At 42.5% G+C, this 23,033-nt stretch overlaps 1 long non-coding RNA gene across 1 annotated transcript in view; it reads left to right on the top strand.

Moving 5' to 3' along the window:
• The window catches only part of LOC138247358 (uncharacterized), a 154,604-nt gene that overhangs the window by 48,615 nt on the left and 82,956 nt on the right, over positions 1 to 23,033 (top strand). Inside the window, exon 2 of the long non-coding RNA XR_011194466.1 lies at positions 21,489 to 21,635. This is a non-coding gene — a long non-coding RNA (uncharacterized lncRNA). The remainder of the gene's footprint in view (positions 1 to 21,488; positions 21,636 to 23,033) is intronic.

The following is a 23,033-nucleotide window of genomic DNA, read 5'->3' on the forward strand; positions in this document are numbered from 1 at the left end:
GCACCGGGGGGGACACAAGTCAGCACAAAAAGTACACCCTCAGCAGCGCGGGGGCGGCCGGGTGCAGTGTGCAAACATGCGTCGGGTTTACAATGGTTTTCAATGAGAGACCAAGGGGTCTCTTCAGCGGTGCAGGCAGGCAAGGGGGGGGGCTCCTCGGGGTAGCCACCACCTGGGCAAGGGAGAGGGCCTCCTGGGGGTCACTCCTGCACTGGAGTTCCGATCCTTCAGGTCCTGGGGGCTGCGGGTGCAGGGTCTTTTCCAGGCGTCGGGATTTCAGAGTCAGGCAGTCGCGGTCAGGGGGAGCCTCGGGATTCCCTCTGCAGGCGTCGCTGTGGGGGCTCAGGGGGGACAACTTTGGTTACTCACAGTCTTGGAGTCGCCTGGGGGTCCTCCCTGTAGCGTTGTTTCTTCACCAGTCGAGTCGAGGTCGCCGGGTGCAGTGTTGCAAGTCTCACGCTTCTTGCGGGGATTGCAGGGGTCTTTAAATCTGCTCCTCTGGATACAAAGTTGCAGTCTTTGTTGAACAGAGCTGCTGTTCTCGGGAGTTTCTTGGTTTCTTGGAAGCAGGGCAGTCCTCTGAGGATTCAGGGGTCGCTGGTCCTGCGGAAAGCGTCGCTGGAGCAGTTTTCTTCTGAAGGCAGGAGACAGGCCGGTAGGACTGGGGCCAAAGCAGTTGGTGTCTTCTTTCTTCTTCTGCAGGGGTTTTTCAGCTCAGCAGTCCTCTTCTTCTTGTAAGTTGCAGGAATCTAAATTCTTAGGTTCAGGGAAGCCTTTAAATACTAAATTTAAGGGCGTGTTTAGGTCGGGGGGGTTAGTAGCCAATGGCTACTAGCCCTGAGGGTGGGTACACCCTCTTTGTGCCACCTCCCAAGGGGAGGGGGTCACAATCCTATTCCTATTGGGGGAATCCTCCATCTGCAAGATGGAGCATTTCTAAAAGTTAGTGTCACTTCAGCTCAGGACACCTTAGGGGCTGTCCTGACTGGCCAGTGACTCCTCCTTGTTATTCTCATTATTTCCTCCGGCCTTGCCGCCAAAAGTGGGGCCGTGGCCAGAGGGGGCGGGCAACTCCACTAGCTGGAGTGCCCTGCAGTGCTGGAACAAAGGGGGTGAGCCTTTGAGGCTCACCGCCAGGTGTTACAGCTCCTGCCTGGGGGAGGTGTTAGCATCTCCACCCAGTGCAGGCTTTGTTACTGGCCTCAGAGTGACAAAGGCACTCTCCCCATGGGGCCAGCAACATGTCTCGAGTGTGGCAGGCTGCTAAAACCAGTCAGCCTACACAGGTAGTTGTTTAAGGTTTCAGGGGGCACCTCTAAGGTGCCCTCTGGGGTGTATTTCACAATAAAATGTACACTGGCATCAGTGTACATTTATTGTGCTGAGAAGTTTGATACCAAACTTCCCAGTTTTCAGTGTAGCCATTATGGTGCTGTGGAGTCTGTGTTTGACAGACTCCCAGACCATATACTCTTATGGCTACCCTGCACTTACAATGTCTAAGGTTTGGCTTAGACACTGTAGGGGCACAGTGCTCATGCACTGGTACCCTCACCTATGGTATAGTGCACCTTGCCTTAGGGCTGTAAGGCCTGCTAGAGGGGTGACTTATCTATACTGCATAGGCAGTGTGAGGTTGGCATGGCACCCTGAGGGGAGTGCCATGTGGACTTACTCGTTTTGTCCTCACCAGCACACACAAGCTGGTAAGCAGTGTGTCTGTGCTGAGTGAGGGGTCCCCAGGGTGGCATAAGATATGCTGCAGCCCTTAGAGACCTTCCCTGGCATCAGGGCCCTTGGTACCAGGGGTACCAGTTACAAGGGACTTACCTGGATGCCAGAGTGTGCCAATTGTGGATACAAAAGTACAGGTTAGGGAAAGAACACTGGTGCTGGGGCCTGGTTAGCAGGCCTCAGCACACTTTCAATTCAAAATAAAGCATCAGCAAAGGCAAAAGGTCAGGGGGTAACCATGCCAAGGAGGCATTTCCTTACAGTAGGACATCTACTGGTGTGTTGTACATGTCCTGATAGTGAAATACACTAAATTCGTTTTTCACTATTGCAAGGCATATCTCTCCCACAGGTTAGCATTGGACTACCTTTAAATCTCTTTGAAGTGCAGATTCCCATTGGGAGCAGATAGAGATGTGGCGTTTGGGGGGGTCTCTGAACTCACAATTGAAAAATACATTTTTTGGTAGAGTTGGTTTTTAGATTGTCTGTTTGAAAATGCCACTTTTAGAAAGTGGGCATTTTCTTGTTTAACCATTCTCCGCCTGCCTGTGGAATCCACGTCTGGGTGAGACTAACAGTTTGGCTGTTTGTGAATTCCCTCTAGACAGTGATGCACAGGGAGCTGATGAGTGTCCTGCATGTCTTGATGAGTCTCCTGGATTAGAGTGGGGAGGGAGGAGCTGACACGTACACTGGAATGGGCTGTGCCTGCCCTAACACAATGCAGACACCGACCCCCTGGTGTGTCTATGGGGACAGGCCTGGGCAAGGCAAGATCTTGTGAACAACAGAGACGTTCCTTTGAAGTTTGCCTTCTTCAAAGGCAGAAATGAGTATAAGTAGTGGACCCAAAACCCCAGACTTTCAGATTACTTCTGGATCAAAAGGAACCTCTGCCAAGGAGAAGAGCTTGATGCTTGAGGAAGGCCTGCCACTCTGACAGTTGCTTCGTTGTGCTGGCCTGCTGCTGCTGCCCTACAAGGGAAAGGACTGGACTTTGTTTTCTGAAATCTTGCTTGAAGTTTTTCCAAGGGCTTGGACTGAGCTTTCTTCCTGTTAAGAAGTCTCAGGGACATCAAAGACTTCACTTGCCTGTACCTGGGTACTCTTGCAAGTCAGGGTTCTCAGCCAAGTAATGTCAAGCCAGTTTTGGGCCCTTGGAGGGGAGTTCTGGTGAGAAAACAAGAAGATCCAGGCACACCGACTCTGGGCAACTCCAGAACCAGCGCTGCTGCACGCCTACATGCCGCTGCCTGCAACACGAAGCCGTTATTCCCACTGGAGTCCGATGACTCTGGCTGACATTGCAGGCCTGATGCCAATGCTGCCCCACTGACCTACTGTGACTTTGTGAGTCCTGAGTGCTGTGTCACCGACGTCCATGACACCCAACTCTGTAGCGGAGCCTGGAGGCCCGTGGCGTGACCACAACCCTCTGTGGTCGTCCAACGTGTCTTGATCCACCAGATTCATTGACCCTGCCGGATTGTTAAGGACTCATGCCTCACACAGACTGTGCATCACCTCCCCTGCTTCGCAGTAAGGAACCAATGCCACACCAGATCCAGCTATGCCTCACCTATCTGACTCCGTGCACCGGCTTGTTTCCTCATTTTCCAAGGGTACTGTGCCGGGGGGGTCCATGTTACTCCGTGACTGGCACCCCCTCCTCACGAGTGGCATTGGGTTTTTGGGAACAACTCTGTTAACCACGTCACAATTGCCCACGTTGGAGCTGTTCTGTTTCTAAGTGCTTTATTGAAGTTTAATCTTTGAAAATGTCTATCTTTGCTTGTGTATGTTGGATTTTTGTTGTTTTGGTCTTGTTTTCCTCAGGTGAATATTGGCTATTAAATTGATGTTGAGTACTTTTGGGGTGCTTTCACTGTGTTACTGTGTGTATTTGTGCAAGTACTTTACACATTGCCTGGCTCCTTGTGCCTAGTTATCAAGGGGTGAGCAGGGCTTTTCTTAGGTGTGCATTTCCCGTACCCTGACTAGAGTGAGGTTCCCTGCTTGAAAGAGTGCACACTGGCTGCCAACCAGAGACCCCATTTCTAATAATAATGAGGAGTACTATCTTGTTTGAAGACATTTCACTGTGTTTCATTTTGGAAACAGAAATTTGCTAAAATTCTACGCAATTAATCAAATAACGGTGGGCATAAAAGGGAGAAACATAGCCTTGTTATTAAGAAGAAAACATGTCAAGACATAAACTCTTGAAACAGAATTTCCCTCAGGACTGAATAATGAAGAAAAACTTAAAATACATTTGTAGGAATGCACTGTCTGCTGCTCTGTATCACAGTTTAGCTAGGACTGAATAGCTGATTTTAATTGTTTTTTACTTTTTTGCACACAAGGGGAAAAACAGGCTCTCTTTCACTGAAACAAAAGGTGGTGTACATGGCTGCCTCATATCTCCACCCTTTTTCTTGATGATCTGTAATGTGACGGTCATCTTCTGACACAATAAGGTTCTATTTTGTCATTAAATACATGAGGAAGAATTGGAGATTAACAGTATGAATGGCCCACTTGGGCTTGAAAGTTTGTGTCTTTGATTTTTGGTTTTGAGGCTTATTTTGTGGATTATTTGGATAAGCCTCTACAATTAAAAAAAAAAAAAAAAGGTTAAATATATTTTGATGTATTTTGGAATATGCAGAAGATTTTCCCAATATAGCCTGGCAGCCTGCCATTGTGGGCTATACCAGCCATTACCCCCCAAGTAATTTGCCGGCCGGACCTGAAGGCGAGGACCATTAACACAGGAGCAGGAGTTTAATGCCGACATAGCACAGCTACGAAGGGCTATAAGGCTATTAGGAAACTCCTCTACTGAGGGCAGAATGTTCTAATAAATAAAACAAATGCTTTGTGAGCCTAAGGGGATTTTGAAATCCCCTCGGCTCCATGAGTTCTTTGTTCACAGCACCAGCTTTGAACAAAAAACATTGGAATATTGGAGCTCCGGTCTCCTATCAACAATTAGAAGCCTGGAGTACTCCCTTGTTTTCAGTGGAGCTCCCAACATTCCAATGTTCTAATGAGGCTTAATGTTTTATGAAACAGGAAGGATGTTTATAATTAGTAACCTTATCTATAGCACACTTGATCAATGTATTTTCTTGTTAAAAATGGAGTTAACAAATTTGATTAAAGTTTTTTTAGTTGTAACATTGTGACAACTGAATATCATTCACTGGACGTGCTCACACAAATGCATGAAATATGCAGATGACATTCTGCTCAATATAGCCCTTGAAACTGAGTTGGCCTTTTGGACAAAATCCATTAGTGTATGTCCTTGGTCACTTCTTGGCTGAAATGTATTTCCTTAAATTTCAATTCCAAGAAGACTCAGGCACACTGGCTTTCTAAGTCCATTCCTTTTTGCTCCTTTTTTCACCCCCCCCCCCCTTGGCCAGAACCACCTCCCACTTGCAAAATCCAAGAGGAATCTGAGCTTCGCTTTGGAGGAAAATTTGTCTGAGGATGAACAAGTTAACAATCATACCTACTCTTGTTTACTCCTCTTAGGGTGCTTAAAAAATATCCCTTAGGCTCCTTGCTCAGGCTTGCTAGATTATATTGCAGTATGCTATCTGTAGTCACCTTGACTGTTGCAGCTTTTTGTACCCAGGAGCCTCAAACAATGTGCTGAAGAAGCTTCAGTGAATCCAAGATATGGCAGCCAAAATAGCTCTGGGTCTACTAAGCTCTTCTCCAAATTCTTCTGCCCTTGACTCCTTACACTGGCTGGCAGTAGTTAAAAGAAATTCTTGTTTTACCTCTGTGCATAGTCCACAAGGCTTTTCATCAATTTGGCCCAATCTGTCTGAAAAATATAATCAAGTTCTATGTTCCTTGTCACCACCTTCATTCTCAGGAATCTTTTCTTATTTTTATTCTCAGGGTTAACTGAGTACGCTCTAGTGGTAGGCAATTTGGGGAATTTTATGCCTCTATCTTTGCATAGGATGTTGGTTTGCATCAAATTTAGAAAAGCTTTAAAGACCTGGCTATGTGTACATTGATTTGGTTCAGTTTGGTCTTCTGATTTGATTATTCTCTCTGTTTGGCAGTGGAGTGGTAATTCTGTGCTCAATTCTCTAATGCAAGGGCACCTTCCCGGTATTTGGGCTCAACAGAATCTGTAACATACCATAACATACAAAAAAAATTACGGCTTTGTCCTTTTTTGTTTTCAATTACTTCATATGCACTGAACTACCTCAACATGCCATGTACGTGAGCAAGGCCAATTATCTCTACAGAAATACATTGCAAGTTATTTGTAAATAAAGAATTACTGTGCCCTTGCACTCATGGGTACCCTGAATGTATGTTTACCTTCTTCCCACAGAGTAGATATGGCAATGTGCTAACGTGGTATATGCAAAAGACACCTGCAGGTCCTTTTTCAGCATTGATCATTCTTAAATCACCATCAAAATTCAGTCTTATAATCTGTGGCAATAATTCCAACAAGTGAATGCAATTGTTTTGCCCCCAAGATAGGCAGGGCTCATGATGGATTGGAAGGAGGAAGAGGTGTCACATAGAAAACTCAGGATGGATTTGAGCATGTGGAATTATGGCTCCGTTACACTGATGATCTTTTCATTGTTTGGCAAAGAACAAAAGAGACAGCTGCTGAATTCATTAAGAGTTGAAATAATAATGAGTATAACCTGAAATTTAAAATTTGTGTTAATTAATATTATTCTTTTTTGTTAAAGTTATTGGGCGAATAATGTTTACAAAAATGATTTGTTATTTTAATTTATTGAAATGTATATATTTTGAATAATATTTTTAGGTAAATTATTTATAACTTTTTGGACTTATATGTTTCAGGGTTGGTGGTTTTATTGGGAAATACGTTGGGCAGTATTTTAAAGAAAAGTATAATTTTTTTTTATTTAAATAAATATTTTAACATTTTGTATTAATAATTTAATTAAGGTTAATACTTCAAATGCGTGATTTTAAATAGTAATTATATTTGTTTTTATATAAATTAAATTTTCATGCAGTACTATTTTTAATAGAGTTAATATTGAAATATTTATCAAATAGTTGGTCATTTCAATATTTTTTAAATATCTTTATTTGAGAGTATTTATAATAAATTTGTTTGCATTTTCATTTCTTTTAATTTCACAAGTGAGTAAGATTGGATTTTCGAATTTTAAAAACATTCAAATATATTTCTGAATTTGGAGTATCATTTTTTGTATTTATAATACACTTCTAAGTATGATTTTACCTTATGTTTGTTCAACTGCACTTATGGGTGTAAATAAGCCTCGCTGTTTTAACTGCTCTTACCCTAATGTTTGTAGAACTGGGGTTAGAAAAGTAAATCTGATCCCTCACCCCTCACTCTATATACATGTATTGTCTTCATTATTACTTGATTTGGAATTGAAATAGTAAAATTGACCCTTGGTTATATGCATTTTCTCCACTGTTATGGACTATGCATCCAATAGTAAGTCTGACCACTACAAACATGCACTCTTTCTGAAATTAATTTGGACTCCGGTTAGAATAGTAATTGTTATCCGCTACATATTACTTTCTGTAGTGTTAGTTGGATTAGAGTCAGAATGGTAAATATGACCCACCCACCTATACATATTTTTTCCCATGATAGTTGGACTGCAATATTAAACCCGACCTGAACCTGTGTTTTGTCACATTACTGTCACATGTCAAGGCAACTTTTTTGCTTGATACTTTCAATTTAGTAGGCTGGAGCACAGGTTTTTCTACAAGAGCCACCTAAGTTGATTTTATTTTTTATCATCACTAAAAGATGAGCATGGACTGTAGTGAAAAGTTAAAGATTGAGAAGCTCAGAATGAGCATAGAACAATCTGCAAGCAGACAGACAAAATGGCAGTGCTTTACAGTATATATACAGTATCCGCAGTTTGCAAGACTAAGATTTCAAGAACAACTGCAGATACTGATATGGGTGCCATAAATGGAGACTTGAAAAATGGTATAATTTTTATCTCTTAAGTTACTTCAAGGCATTTGTAAACTATGAACAACTGTATAAGGTGACACTACTGCATATACCTACAAAGCAAGGGGGAATCTTTTGGCATTTCATATATGTGGGGTTACGGTAGAAGCATACTGCCCTCTGAGGTGCCAACCAGTACAAACAAGCAGGTCCTGAAGAGCTCAAGGATCTCAGAATTGACCACAGAGGTCCCTTGATCTGGTTAGATTGCTGGTTATTCAGATACATTTTAAGAGCAAGGAAGCAATGATGAAATCAGTAGAAAAAAAAATGGTTCAAGAGGGTGTGTGATCGACATTCTGTCATTACCATCTCAAATACACCCTTTGGTAGATCTCTTAGATGCCTATGTTTGTCACTGTTGTGCAGAGTGGGGACTCATCAGATGTTCACACCTATCTTCTCTCATCAAAGTAAAATATATGTCAGCTGGTTCAAGACGTTGAAATGGGCACAACGCAAGCTTTACGCTATGAAGACTATGCAACATAATGGTAAACAACATTCAGAAGAAATTTAATGAGCTGCAGAGCAGTGTTAATTTATATACAGATCAAAACCCAGTTAATAGAAATTAAATTTAAGAATTCAAAAATGCCTGTCAATTAGGCCAAGTTCATAGCTTTATTCTCATAGAGTAGTTTGGGATAACATAAGCCTCTACCCAGAACCAGGGCCTCAAGTTAAAAGTTCCAGGTGTTTTCTGATGTCAAAGTATGTCCATTCAGTTCAGTCTCCCTGAAGCAAAGGCAATAGAATGATGAAGACATTGATGATGGGTTTGTTCTCTGGGGCAGCACTCATCCTCCCTCTTGCAGTCTCCATTCATACATTATCACAAATGTTTGCAAACTTATATGGGTAACCCTACATTAGGCATAGGGTAATCTTTGCCATTCCTTATTATAGTTTCTGCATGTTTTTAGTTATTATGAGTCACCGCAAAGACAGCTGTATGTTAATGTCCATGAACATTATATTTCATTTAAAAATACTCAAAGGAGTCTTTGAACTTTAGTTTACACTGGAAGGTCTGAAGGTAGCTCCCCAAAACACTACAAGTCAGCTGAAGCCAGTCTGTGTTTGGTTGTGGGGGCTCGGGCTACTTCATTAAGGATGAGGGGTGAGGAGAAACTAGTGGCTATTACTCCTACTTGCTTCTGACTGCAGAATCCTATCATGTCCACTACTTATGTAGCGTAGATAACTAAATCACACGGGCATGTAGGTGCTGACATTGGCAAATCAATGAGAGGTCAGGTTACTTAATGATGTTCTGAAAGTCTGCAGGTTAAGATAAATTGAATGATTTGGAGTTGGAGCTGTTTCTACTTTCAAGTGTCAGCTATTACAATTTCACGAAGAAAGGTGATATATGCATTGATTAGAACAAATAGGCCACAGCACACAGACTATATTGTCCAATCATATGGTGGGGATGATAGATCCCTGGTAGTGCGTTTGAAGGTTTAGAAGAAGTAAACGGTAAAGAGAAATCTTGAGTCTTGTAAGTAGACGGTGTCCTTTATTTGTAGACGTTAGAAATCAAAGTGTCATCATGAAAAAACAGCCAACACGTGTTTCGTCACACAAGTGACTTCATCAAGGCTGCAAGGAGATAGTAAATGAGAGCAAACATTGGTATATATATGCATGTGAAATCCAATAATGTGTTACTTGGTGACCAAGTCAATAAGGGTCCAAACACGATGCAGTGACTGGTGATTAGTGTCAGCATTTGCATAAATGTGGCTATACATGGCCGAAGGGTTGTGAGAGGGACCGTTACTACAAAAATACATATTAAATATAGTGACACAGTGTGAAGGTATGAATAAAATTGAAGGAAAAAGCTTATATGGATGGTGAGTATTTAAGTGTGAATAGGTGTGACTAGTGGAGTGGGACTAGAATAGATCAGGCATGAATATAGGTATATATAATAAACAAGAAAGATATAAACCAGGACATAGTCCGAAAGTCAAAGAGAAAAAGCCCCAATGAGGTAGGGGTATGTAATTCATACCTGGGCCGTGCGGCCAGAGTAGTAGAGAATAATCAGCTAAGTAGGCTGAAATAAAGAAAAGAATATCTGGGAAGAAAGAGAAAGGGATTATATACGCAAAAAGCCTTCTAAGCGTGGGAAAAAGAGAATAAATAGTGTACATACCTTGTTAGGAAAATGTAACTAAGGGTAATGACACTGCCCGAGCAGCAACGGGTAGGTTGAGTGTTGATAGCGTAGGTTGATCTCGTAGATTGATAAAAGTATGAGAAGCCCTGATAAGCCTATGGTCAGACATATAAAGGTATTAAAACCAACATGAGAAACCATGGAAGCTAGAGTCATGTAACGGAAGTTATTATAACTAGAGCCATACGTGTAAGAGGTTAGGATACCAGTGTTAAAGTGGCTCTCAGGGAAACAAAAGGCAAGTCCGAGAAACAATGGAGAAACTCCTAAAGGTATCTAAAATTCACAAATAGTCAAAAGTAGCAGGGAGCCGGAGTCCAGAAAGGGCGCGCATTAAAGCAGCCAGAAATAGTAATATATGCATTGATATTGGAACCTTTGCTGTTGTGTCTTGTTATTTCTCCATCTGGGTCACTAATTGTCTGAGGTGTTCCACAGATGCTGGGCAGTTAGAGCTGTCTGTGTGCTCCCAAGTGAGTAATTATTATGTATTGCTGATTTCCTTTCATTTTCTGTTTATTTTTATGAACGGATTTACAATACAAAGAGGATAGCAAATTTTGAGTACATACTTTAAAATGATTGTTTTGCCTACTAGGGATACTGGTTGTATCCAAATTTCAACAGCAAAGAGAATAGGAAAGGTGTTTCCATCCAGAAATGGATCATAAAGGTTTTGAGACAGGCACATACTAAATAGAGTGTCACATTGCCCACTGAAACTAAGAATCCTTTAGTAATGGTAAACAATTACTAACCATTTACTTTTTTAAAATTAGTAATGACAGCTAAAACATTGAGATGGAACCGATATGTAAGGGCCTCAAATGTCCTCACAGAGAGAGACCTGGATGTTTAGATCATAAAGCTGACGTTTGAACATAGCCATTTGCATCATGGCTTCTGACAATTCTGCCTAAGTCGAAATAGTGGAGGATTTCCAGAGTGTTCAGAAATAAACTTTGTCACAGCCAGTGCAGAGTCAACCCATTGCGTTGTGTGATTTTGTGATCACAACCGCCCTATCCGTATCGTGTAGAAGGTACAGCTCTGGAGATTGGGCAAACTGATAGTCATTGCTTGCAAATAGGTGAGACCCCACTAAGGTCCATAAGGGTTGTAACATCGGACAAGCCCAGAAAATATGGATAATGTTGCTCATTGCATCTTGGCATGTACAACATAAAGACAATTGGGAGAGTTTGGCCTTAAAAAATATTGCTGGCAAAAATAACAATCATTCAGGACCTTAAAGTAATTGATCTTCAACTGAGATTCGTAAACATCTGCCATTGTTTTTCAGAATAGTGAGTGGCCAATTTTGCATTCCATTTGGTTCATAAAAACGATGCAATGAGTTTAGAGTATAGTTAGGTAATGAGCATCTTGTACAGGCCAGCACCAAGCTTGTGTAGGTGTTAGAAATGGGGTCTTTGGTTGACAGTCAGGTTACCCCCTGTTCAAGCAAGGACCCTCACTCTAGTCAGGGTAAAAGAGAATCACCCTCAGCTAACCCCTGCTTACCCCCTTGGTAGCTTGGCAGAGCAGTAGGCTTAACTTCAGAGTGCTAGGTGTAAACACACACAGTGACTTAATGAAAACACTACAAAATGACACAACACAGGTTTAGAACAATAGAAAATATTTATCTAAATAAAACAAGACCAAAACAATACAAATCCAAAAAACACAAGTCATGTTATCAATTAAAACAAAAAGAGTCTTTATGTAGTTTAAAACACACACTAACACTGTTAGCGTGAAAACGTATCTTGGCTGCATCAAAAATAATCCTGCACGGTCGAGTGTGTGTCAAAAAGGGTTTGCGGTGCATCAATTCCTCTCACGAGCTGGACCTTGCATTCTTTCTCCTTCCGTCGGGTCGGGGCTCGTCGTTTCTTCTCTCCGCAGGAGAGCGATGCACCGATCTGGTCAGCACTCTCGGGTCCAGGCAGGCCTTGTGTTGTTTTTACACGCCCAGCCGTGGAAATCCAGCTGCATGATGATTCAAAAACTATTCAGCGCGGGTTTCGATCTCCGAGTCTCTGTCAGCGATGCTGCTCATCATTTCCCCAGCTCCGTGCGTCGATTCTTCAGTTGTGTTTCAGGCGAGTGTCGATTTTCAGCCACGCAGCCGGCAGCGCGTCGTTTCTTCAGGCGCAGATCGGAGTCACATCGATCTTTTCCCTGCACGGAACTCTGTGTGTGGATTTCCTCCTCTTAGGCTGCCAGCTTCTCCTTTTAGGATCCCAGTAACTGGCTGGGCACCACAGGACAGAGTATGAGTCTCTCCAGAGACTTCAGGTGCTGGCAGAGAGAAGATTTGCTCTCCCTGAGACTTCAAACAACAGGAAGCAAGCTCTAAATCAAGCCCTTGGAGAGTTCCTCCCAAGATGGAAGGCACAAAAAAAGTCCAGTCTTTGCCCTCCTAATCTGGCAGAAGCAGCAACTGCAGGATAGCTCCACAAAGCACAGGCACAGGCAGGGCAGCTCTTCTTTCTCAGCCCTTCAGCTCTTCTCCAGGCAGAGGTTCCTCTTGTTTCCAGAAGTGTTTCTAAAGTCTGTGGTTTTGGGTACCCTTCTTATACCCAATTTCTCCTTTAAAGTAGGCCTACTTCAAAGTAAAGTCTCTTTTGAATGTGAAATCCTGCCTTGCCCAGGTAGACCCCAGATACTCACAAGGGGGTTGGAGACTGCATTGTGTGAGGGCAGGCACAGCCCTTTCAGGTATGAGTGACAACTCCCCTACCCTCCTTCCTAGCACAGATGGCTCATCAGGATATGCAGGCTACACCCCAGCTCCCTTTGTGTCACTATCTTGTGTGAGGTGCAACCACCCCAACTGTCAAACTGACCCAGACAGCGAATCCACAACAGGCAGAGTCACAGAAATGGTATAAGCAAGAACATGCTCACTTTCTAAAAGTGGCATTTTCAAATGTACAGTCTTAAAATCAACTTTACTAAAATATGTATTTTTAAATTGTGAGCTCAGAGACCACAAACTCCACATGTCCATCCACTCCCAAAGGGAATCTACACTTTAATCAGATTTAAAGGTAGCCCCGATATAAACCTATGCGAGGGACAGGCCTTGCAACAGTGAAAAACAAATTTAGCAATATTTCATTGTCAGGACTTATAAAACACATTACTATATGTTCTACCTTAACCATACACTGCACCTGCCCTTAGAGGCTACCTAGGGCCTATCTTAGGGATGCCTTACATGTAAGAAAAGGGAACGTTTATGCCTGGCAAGTGGGTACACTTGCCAAGTCGAATTTACAGTTAAAACTACACACACAGACACTGCAGTGACAGGTCTGAGACATGATTACAGAGCTACGTATGTGGGTGGCACAACCAATGCTGCAGGCCCACTAGTAGCATTTGATTTACAGGCCCTGGCACCTCTATTGCACTTTACTAGGGACTTAAAAATAAATCAAATATGCCAATCATGGATAAACAAATTGCACACAATTTTACACAGAGAGCATATGCCCTTTAGCATTGGTTAGCAGTGGTGAAGTGCTCAGAGTTCAAAGGCCAACAGATACTGGTCAGAAGAAATAGGAGGCAGGAGGCAAAAAGATTGGGGATGACCCTGCATAAGCAAAAAAGTCCAACACAACCCCCAACCAGCCTAAAGCCGGGGGACAACAATCAATACCTTGATGTACTTCCCTGATTAGGGCGATAGAACAAGCACTCAGGCCCACAACAGCAAGGGCATGTTCCACCTACGCCTTCCTGACTCCAGTTGGATCCCTCTGTCCATACTCTCAGGGCCCACTAAACTAACCCATGGGGAACCCTTCTCGATATCTGCAGATACCATCGGTGCAGCACCTAACTTTACTTCACTCACAGATATATCCCAGTGGGCAGATAGTACCACCATTGCCAACACAGTGGTGTTGCCCACTCCACCCCCGGGGTGTGACTCTCGTCCCACACCCAGGGATGACTCTGTCCACCAGGACTGTAAGCCACAGTGACCCCTGACTGTCAGGGATGAGAGCCCGACCTCAGGCCTCTCCAAGCACTGTGACTGTGGAGAGTGGGGGCGGTAGCCCCAGGTGCCTGGCACCCTTTGACCACTCTCCCTTCCACCAGGTCAGTGATGACAACCGGACCCTAGTCCTCCCCTCTGGGGCTCTGTACCGTCCCTCCAGGAGCGGCACCCCCGGGGCCAAAAATTGTCAGGGTGCTTGTAGAAGCAGTCCTGAACAATTCTCCCACCAGTGCAGGAATGTTAACCTGAAACTGGTCCTCCAACCTGGGGTCTGTACCTTCAGGTTGGTCCAGTGCCAAGGGTGAGGATTCCCTCCCCCTGCCTTCCCATCTGGGGTCTTGCACCCCCAACTAGGAGTGGCCCCCCCAGAAGACAACATGGTAGGGGCACTGTTAGCAGTAGCCCCTTCCTCCAGGTCAGGAGGGACATCCTGAACCTGGCCTTTCAGTCCACGGTCTGTACCTTTTAGATTGCACTGGAGTTAGGGGTGAGTCTCTCTCTTGCCTGCCCCTACTCTCAGGGTTCTGCACCTCCCCCCCAGGGAGAGTACCCCTTGAAATCATACCGGGGGGGTGATTGGGGAAACCGCACATCCTTTCAGGTTAGAGTTTACCCCCTGCACCTGATCCTCCAGTCCATGGTCTATACCCTCAGACTGGACCACTGCCTGGCAACCCCAGACCTCATGGGGGGCATACCTACCCCACACCAGGTCAGAGTTTGCCCTCTGAACCTGGTCATCCAACCCAGAGTCACCACCCTGCGGTTGAACCCCTGCCTGGCACGCCAGGACTTACTTGGGAGCACACCTACCCCCATCAGGTCAGAGTTGACCCCCCTGAACCTGAGGTGACCCAATTGTGGAGGTATGTGTGCAAGAGGGACATTTACAAGGATTGCCTATGTGGGCTCAGGACCTTGATCAGGCAGGAGTGCAGTTGGAGTTAAAGCCATTGTTGATCAAGGAGGCAGTGATATTCAGCCTAGACGTGGAAGAAGTAATTAAGGGAATTGACATCTATGAGTCATTCCAAAGTATATATTCCTTGTTATTGCCACATGTGCCAATTGATGGGGTATCCTGCTATCTTGAGTTTATCCCTGGATCAGATATGGATTTGAAAATGCAACCTTTCATTGTGTCTGAGAAATGTATGATGTTGCAGCAATGATTTCCTAGAGGCTAGTATGAGTGAGTTAAATTTCTTATCTGATGTTGGTTGGCAGGCTTATAACAATTGGGGGCTTCAAGATTCTGTGAACAAGGCTTTTGTCAAGAGGGACCAGCCAGAGCAGAAGTGGTAAGCAAGCTGTGAGAAGTGTTGTACAATACTGTAGACTTCAATCTTTTGGAGGCCAAGTCCTTCGGACGAAATTGCCATGTGTAGACATGAGCGAGGCCAATCTTGGGGGCTTTCCTTGATAAATGTAGGTTTTCTTTTTATGATCTTCATATAGGGGAATGTAAATGCAGAACATGGTCAGAACTTAGGTATATCTCAGAGCTACCACTATTTTGAGAATTTTGATCCTGCCCCATAGTAAGAGCTAGAGCTCCCCTCCACAGAAAATTGTTCTCCAATTGCACTATCAGGAGATTAAGGTTCTCACTCAACATATTGAGTATACTTCCACTTCCTAGTATACCCAGATACTTCAATGTTGTGGATTTCCACTGGAAGGGGAATTGACCCACTGTAATGAATTTGAACATTGGGTGTGCCTTACTCTTACTCCAGTTAGTTTTGTAGCCTGAAAAAATGGAAAACAAGGCTACCATGGACAGGAGTTTGTGAATAGATCTTCTGGGTGCAGCTAAATTCATTAGAATGTTTTCTGCATATAACTTACCTTTGTTTGGCCTGAGCATGTGTGGATGCCCTTGCTCCTGCCAACCAAACAGCAATGACTAGCAGTTCCAGAGTTATCAAAAACAGCAATAAGAACAAAGGTCATCCTTGACGTGCACTTCCCTGGATGGAAATGGCATCCAACAAAAGGCCATTACAGAAGATTAATGTTGTGGGGTCTTTGTATAACATGGTGTTATTAAGATGACGTTTGAGCCAACCCCATCCTTGTGTGGTGTGTCAACTTCAGACCCACCAAGGGCATCTGTCATCAGTTTGGGTGGTTACAAATGCCTTTAATTGGGGAGCAGCACTTTCATAATTTCCATGGTATATCTTCTAGGCTTCCGAGGAAAGATTTTGATTCCCGTGGACCCAGAAAATCTGCCAGCTTGCCAGCCACTGTCATCATCATTAGAGCCAGGTCAAACTGCCTGTATCAACTCAAGGCATTTCAGTCCAGGACACAAAGCATGGCATTTCTTCGTAACGATGTTAGCATCCAAACAAAAGTCCACAGAAAAGAAAATCTGGTGTCTTTTGTAAGTATATTGACCATGCTTCTTCACCTTCTGTAAGATCTATGAGTTTGGTCCCTCAGTCTTCTAGGACCTCTAACCACTTGTCTTGAGTGGTCTAGATGAGAACTAATTACTAGGATCTCTGAATTGCAGTTCCTTGGCTGTGTCTGTGGAGGATTACAGCTCCTTCATGAGGGATTCCAACATGGTGATTGACATTTCTGACTGGCATCCTTAGAAGCAGGTAATTTCTGGTTAGCTTTTGGCCCTCTGAAAATAACTGCCTGTACTCTTTGGAGCCAGGCATTGGAACATTTATGACACCCCAAGAAAAGTGATGGAAGTTGTGACCCAGAGCACAATAATGTTATGAGTGATTTATTGCACCAGTAGCATTGATCTGTGTCTCGAGCTCACCAAACAGGCATGCACAGTTGGGAATAGTATATCCTGTTAACATCATTTTGTGCCAGTTGGGTGGTTTTCCCTTTGCTAAATATTTGTCCTGGTTCCTCATGAAGATGAGTGGTCCTGCTGTACAATGTGATGGATGGGGACTAAGTGGTGGTCATATGGTGCTCCCTGGTGCCCCTGTGAAATCAGGGAAAGAGCAGTTCACATCCTGGTGGCTGTTGTCCTGATATATCCTGCCCGAGGTAAGCTCTGCACTAGATGGATTTTCCAAGGGGTGATGGTGTTGTCAAGTCGGCGGGAATCGGCTTGATGCAAGCAACAGCAACACTGGACCCTCCTGTAGTGCCCCTCGCTGGCATACACGACATTCAGCATTGGAAGGAGAGTGGAAGTGCCTGAGGTAATGTTTCAAAACCAGAGGGATGCTTCACCGCTAGCAGCCTGCAAGGTTTATAGATACCTTAGCACCCCTCTTACTGGATATAATTGAATTAATGGAAGCCAGTGCAGATGCACCTCCTCTTACAACCAAGTGTTCATTACAATATTTTCAAAAAAGAAAGATCCTCAGTTCTACTCTTACATGCCTATTTTACTCATAAACTGTAACACTAAACTTTGCTAAAGAATTCTGCCAAATTGAATTGCAGCAAGAATAGTAAAATGGGTGAACAGTATGGATATCTCTATTTTTTTTGTAGAAAAATCTTGGCAATCCTACAGGAGGATTATGCTAGACAAGAAGAAGGCCTTTGAACATGGTCTTATCGGAGAACTTGTCTGTGATAGAATTTGGGTCAAGAATGCTTAGTAGAATTAAACTACTATATACAAATGTGTCTGTCATGATAGTACGGGTAACATTTCTGATAAAGGGTTATACGAAGAAGGAACTGTCAGGGTTGTCCCCTTCCCCAGCTGCTATTAGCTCTTTATTTAGAGCCCTATTTACTGTATTTGAAGAAATCTACTGACCTGCAACCCCTAAAATTAACTAAGAAGCATTGGGCTAAGCAGCCTGTACAGACGATATGGCCTGTTACTTTTAAACCTCAACTTGCTATCTTGGTGCTATAAGCAGAAGCTTCATTTGGCGTATCATCGACATAAGGATAAATCAATCCAAGACCCAAATCTTATATAACCACCCTGGACCATCTGGTAATGTACTTGTTGTGCAGATTTCCCCCTCAGTGTCCTGATAAATCACTTGACCCCCTTTAATTCCTTTAATTCCCAAGAGACAAGGGGTTCTGAGCCTCCCTTTTTAGGACTCTCTTACTGGGAAACCTACTCTAATCAATTCACCATGGTTTTAATTCACAGTGATATACAGTCTTGTCATCTTGTCATCCACATTTTCTGAAGCTGAGCTCTAGAACAGGGTTATTGAGCTCACCCTTGATTTAAGACTCCCTCAGTATTGTCCACAATTTAGAAAAATATTAAGGACAAAATGGCTATTATTCCAATCATAAGATAAACTTCTCTTTAGAATAATCTGGACTTTTCTTTCTTCTAACATGTTTATTTTGTTGATAAATGAGTTAATTCAGATCTTCAGAATGTTGGACAACTCTTTGAAGGTCAGCAATGTCCCTCCTTTGATGACTTAAGTTCTCAGTATGTCATACCTGCTATCTATTGGTATTTTAAAAAAATATGCAAATGCAATATTTCTTCTCTAATAAAATTACAAATTTAGGGTGTTTGTACAGACTGCTAATTAAAGCTTAGCCGGATGACCTACATATCATGGCATAGAAATGGTCTGGTAAACTATTCAACGTAGTTGATATTACAGAGTTTATCCAGTTGAACAATCGGTGTGTCAGTGTTTCAAGACTGAATCTATGTCACTATAAGTCAACCAGAACCCTTACTGTACGACTAAAAGATTACATGAATGGGGCTGTCACTCTAATTCAGCATGTTCTTGATGTGAGAATGCATGGCAGACACTATACATATCTTTTGTCACTTGTATCACCGAGTCCAATATTAGGCACAGGTGTTTGAAGAGATCTCCATGTATACCTAGAGGATAGTTTGTCTAACCCTTGAAGTTTTAAGTTGTTCTATGGGAATTTCAGACAAAATTAGCAGAACTGTCTTTTTTATAAGTATATTGGCTAGATTCAGAATAGCACAGCTGTGACTGGATTGTGTAATTCCCCTCTGTTAACTACTTTGGGGAATCAGTTTTCAAATATCAGAAGGCTGGAACTATCCATCATCAAAGGCAGCCTAGAAAGGAAACAATTGAATCCAATTTGGGCCCTTGTCATTAACTCGATGGAGTGTGCCAATAATTAGCTCATGATGTTATTTGCTTTTATTCTGTCAATTCATTTCGTTAATACATATTAAATCTCTTTCTATTTTGTGACTTGGACTTAAGGCTTGATTTAGATCATAGCATTTGGGCTGCCCCTCCTCCGTGACTGAGGTTTCTATTCATCCGTTATGCTTGTGGAGATTCCTCTGACTCATTTACATGTTTGACAGAAGCACCCTTTTTCCGTATTGACTGAGGTTGATCCATTATTCTAACGTTTGTCCTCCACCTGTGGTGTGCATTCACCTGACATCAGAAAGCACTCAGTCAGTGTTGGCAAGATGGTGTACTAGCTGCCAAATGTGAATGTATCAGTCACCACAGTGGTGTTGCAGGGTTCTTTTAATGGAGTAATGTCATGGAGGATATATTTGTTGACGCATCTTTATGACTTAATGAAAGATGCATACATAAAACATATGTGAGATTGTTGTGAATATTAAGAAAACCTGGTTTACACATTATAAAAGCCACACCTCTTTAACCTAAACTCCATTGCCTTTCTGCTGTTGCAGGACCATCATCAGATTAGTGATTCTTAGCATTATGTTTTGTTGTCTCTTATATATTTTGTTCTTGCAATTATTGTTCCTTAATTTGTATTGACATGGCAGGAAGAAGGAATCCCAGATTTTCAGTCAGATTTAACAGTAATGGTGAATGAGATTTTTAGGGTAGCGCCACAGTTGTTTGGTTACCTTTTTCAGACTACTGCTATGACACAGAAAAGGCAAATGTGGAATAGAATAGTGTTGAAAGTGGATGCTGTATCTTCCATCAGACAAGTAAATACACAATCACTGAAATGATCTGTGGTGGACAGCGCACTTCCTGACCTCTAAAGTGCGCATGCATGCCCAACAGACTGGTGGTTGATCTCTCAGGCCGTTCCAACTCTTTCCCTGGGCGGAGAAGGTATTGGCTACTCCGCACACTGAAGGCTTTCGGGAATCCCTGGAGGAGTGGAAACTGATAAGTGATTATTTGTTTTTTTTTTACTTTTTGTTTTACTTTACAGCCTTTTAGTCCTTATTGAAGTCTAATATTTTGTCACAAGGCTTATGCTCCACGTCTTAGCATGCTTTTCATCTACTTACATCAATTGTACTCTGACTTCAGTTCATCTTACATCTGCCTTTCTGTAGTCTTAAGTATTTTCTTTAGCATGTTTTTAACTTTGTAAATGTCTTAATGGTTATGGTGAGTTGTTTGCTTCAAAGTTGCTCTGCCAGAGTGCAATGTCAGTGTGTAAGCCATGTGTTCACTGGTCTCTACGGTGTATCACGTTTTCGTAGTGGGACACTACAGTGACTATTACTTATATGTCTTGCTTATACTGCCTAACATCACTAGTGGCTTTTAAATAAAGTAGTGATGTTTATCAAATGTTTACAAATGTCTTCAGTTTAAGTAAGCATAAGGTAATAATAAGTTTAAACTTTCCATGTATGCACTCTATTGCCAAGGTTATGTATTCAAACGTCACATTACCTTCCCATGCATATAGGTTTAATACATTTTCTATTTTGCTGCAATTGCTAATCATTTTTAAAAATGATAAATCATTTTACTTTTATTGAAATGATTACTGCACATTTATTTGCCATAGGACATCGGGCCTCCTTTGAGTATTATATTGCACTTGATTATGACTCTTTTATTTTCTTATGTTTACATTTGTTATTGCAATATTTAAAGGAGTGTTTCACCATACATCCCAACACTATTCTCATATATTTCTGACAACAAACAATTCAAGATGTTGCTAAAGATAATCAGCCTGCAGTCCACTGTTATATTTGTAAAAACAGGTTTTAAGCTGGGGCAGACAGGTTGGGACATGGCTCTGACAGGATTAGGCATAGTAAGCAAGGGTGCACAGTTATAAGCTTACCTTTAAACGCTCTTGTAGTCAGTTCATCCAGCCAATTTATAACTCCATCTTCAATATCTCTGAGGCATATACTTACCCCATTACTCACTTGTGTCTTCTTTGTAAAATATCATTCTGCCCACAAAGGATACAGGATCATAGATGGACCTCCTTTGGTTCTAGGCCTTTCTGTAGCAGGTCACACTCAACAGTATAGTTTGGTTCAGGTTTTTATTTGTTATTCAATGTGTATACATTATATTGTGGACTTGCGGATTTGTGTGGATGGCTTACTAAGTTTCAACAGTGACAGATTTCATGTCTGTGATGTTACTAGTTCATTATACCCTTTAGCCCTTGTAGTATGGTGTATGGTTTATGTAGCTCATTTCTGACAAACAAATGTGTCTGGCCAACTCCTGTTCAGGGATTTTAATTTTTTTGTAAATGATTTCAACCTTTTTTTAATTTGAATTATTTTAATGTAATTTTAGGACCCACAGACAGAGTGGAGGTCCAGAGCAACAATGGAAGCAACCCATCCAGCAATCCAACAGAGGCTCAAACCTTTAGTGAACGTACGTCTTCTACTGGACTTGATTATAAGGAGGAACAGGCTGGCAGTTTATCAGGCTGCATGGGTAAGCCTCACTGCTGTACTTGACCCTTTCCACAGGATCATCCCTAAATGCTTTGCCCTCATCCTCCTGTTTTCTGAAACAAATTTGGTTGCCTTTCAAGACTCTGTGCATCTTACCACTGTTAAGCTGTACTAAAGAGTTTCACCTTTAAATGAGGTTGAATTGACTTACACCCAACTTGCACATTTTATTTACTTGTAAATAACTAAAGTGGTACTACATGTACACAGGTCTAGAAATTAAAAGCTACTTAGTAGTTCTGCAGCACTGATTGTGCCATCCACTTAAGTAACCTTGTAAACATGTCTCAGGCCTGCCACTGCAGCTTGTGGGTGCAGTTTTAAACTGCCATTTCAATCTGGCAAAATAGATCTTTTGCCAGGCTTAAATCTTTATTTTTAATACATGCAAGTAATCCCTACGGTAGGCCTCTAAACAACCACACAGGGGAAGAAGCAGTATATTGAAATGACTGGACAAGTGTTTTTAGGTTTTACACTTCCTAGTAGTGAAAAATGCCTAAATGTGTTTTTCACTTTTCGGGCCCACCTCTCCCATAGGATAACATTGGGTTGACATTACATTTAAAGAGTGCTAAACTTTGATTGGGAACAGGTGAACATTTCATGTTTGGTGTATGAGAAATTGTAATTAAAAATCCTCTTTAATGATAGTCAAATTTTAAGTTATAATTTTCAAAATGTCTCTTTTATAACGTTGGCATTTTCCTGCCCTATCTATTTGATACCTGCAGCATGTTCCAGAGACACATGACTGTGTAGGTGGCAGTTTGATTTTGTTTTCCTCCAAGATAACCACAAAATAGAGGGATGAGGTGTGTCTGGATGGACCATCAACTTGCAGGATGGGCGGGGTGGCTCTGGGTTCAGCCCCACTTGCAACTGAATAGGCTGTGCCTTGCCTTCACAGAAAGTATTTGTCACCACTGCATTGTTCATGCAGCAAGCTTGGAGATAGGGAAAGGGTGACAGGAAACTTCACGAACTTCAAAGGCAATTCTCCTACTTCAAAGAAAGCACCAGGTATACAAATATGACCCTCAAAATCTTCAGTAATCTCCTAGTCCTGTGGATACTGAAGAATAAAAACTGCTGTGCTGCTTTGTGCAAGTAGGACTGCACATCTTCTGCCTTGTTACTCTGTTGTCCTTCTTGTTGAGAAGGAAGACTGAATCTTCACCCTTCATCCAAGGCTGAAGTGACTCCAATGGTCAGCTGACTGACCTGTTCTAAACTACAGGAACATAACAAACTCCAGAGGCTCCCTGTAACTGCCCAGCTGACCTGCTCCCTTGACCTGCAACTAGTTCTCCTCAGCCCTGCTGGCCTCTACTGCAGTGAGTTTCTGACTTGCTAGAGGCGACCTTCATCTCCTGGT

Source organism: Pleurodeles waltl, chromosome 7 (assembly GCF_031143425.1).
Source record: "Pleurodeles waltl isolate 20211129_DDA chromosome 7, aPleWal1.hap1.20221129, whole genome shotgun sequence".
NCBI lineage: Eukaryota > Metazoa > Chordata > Amphibia > Caudata > Salamandridae > Pleurodeles > Pleurodeles waltl.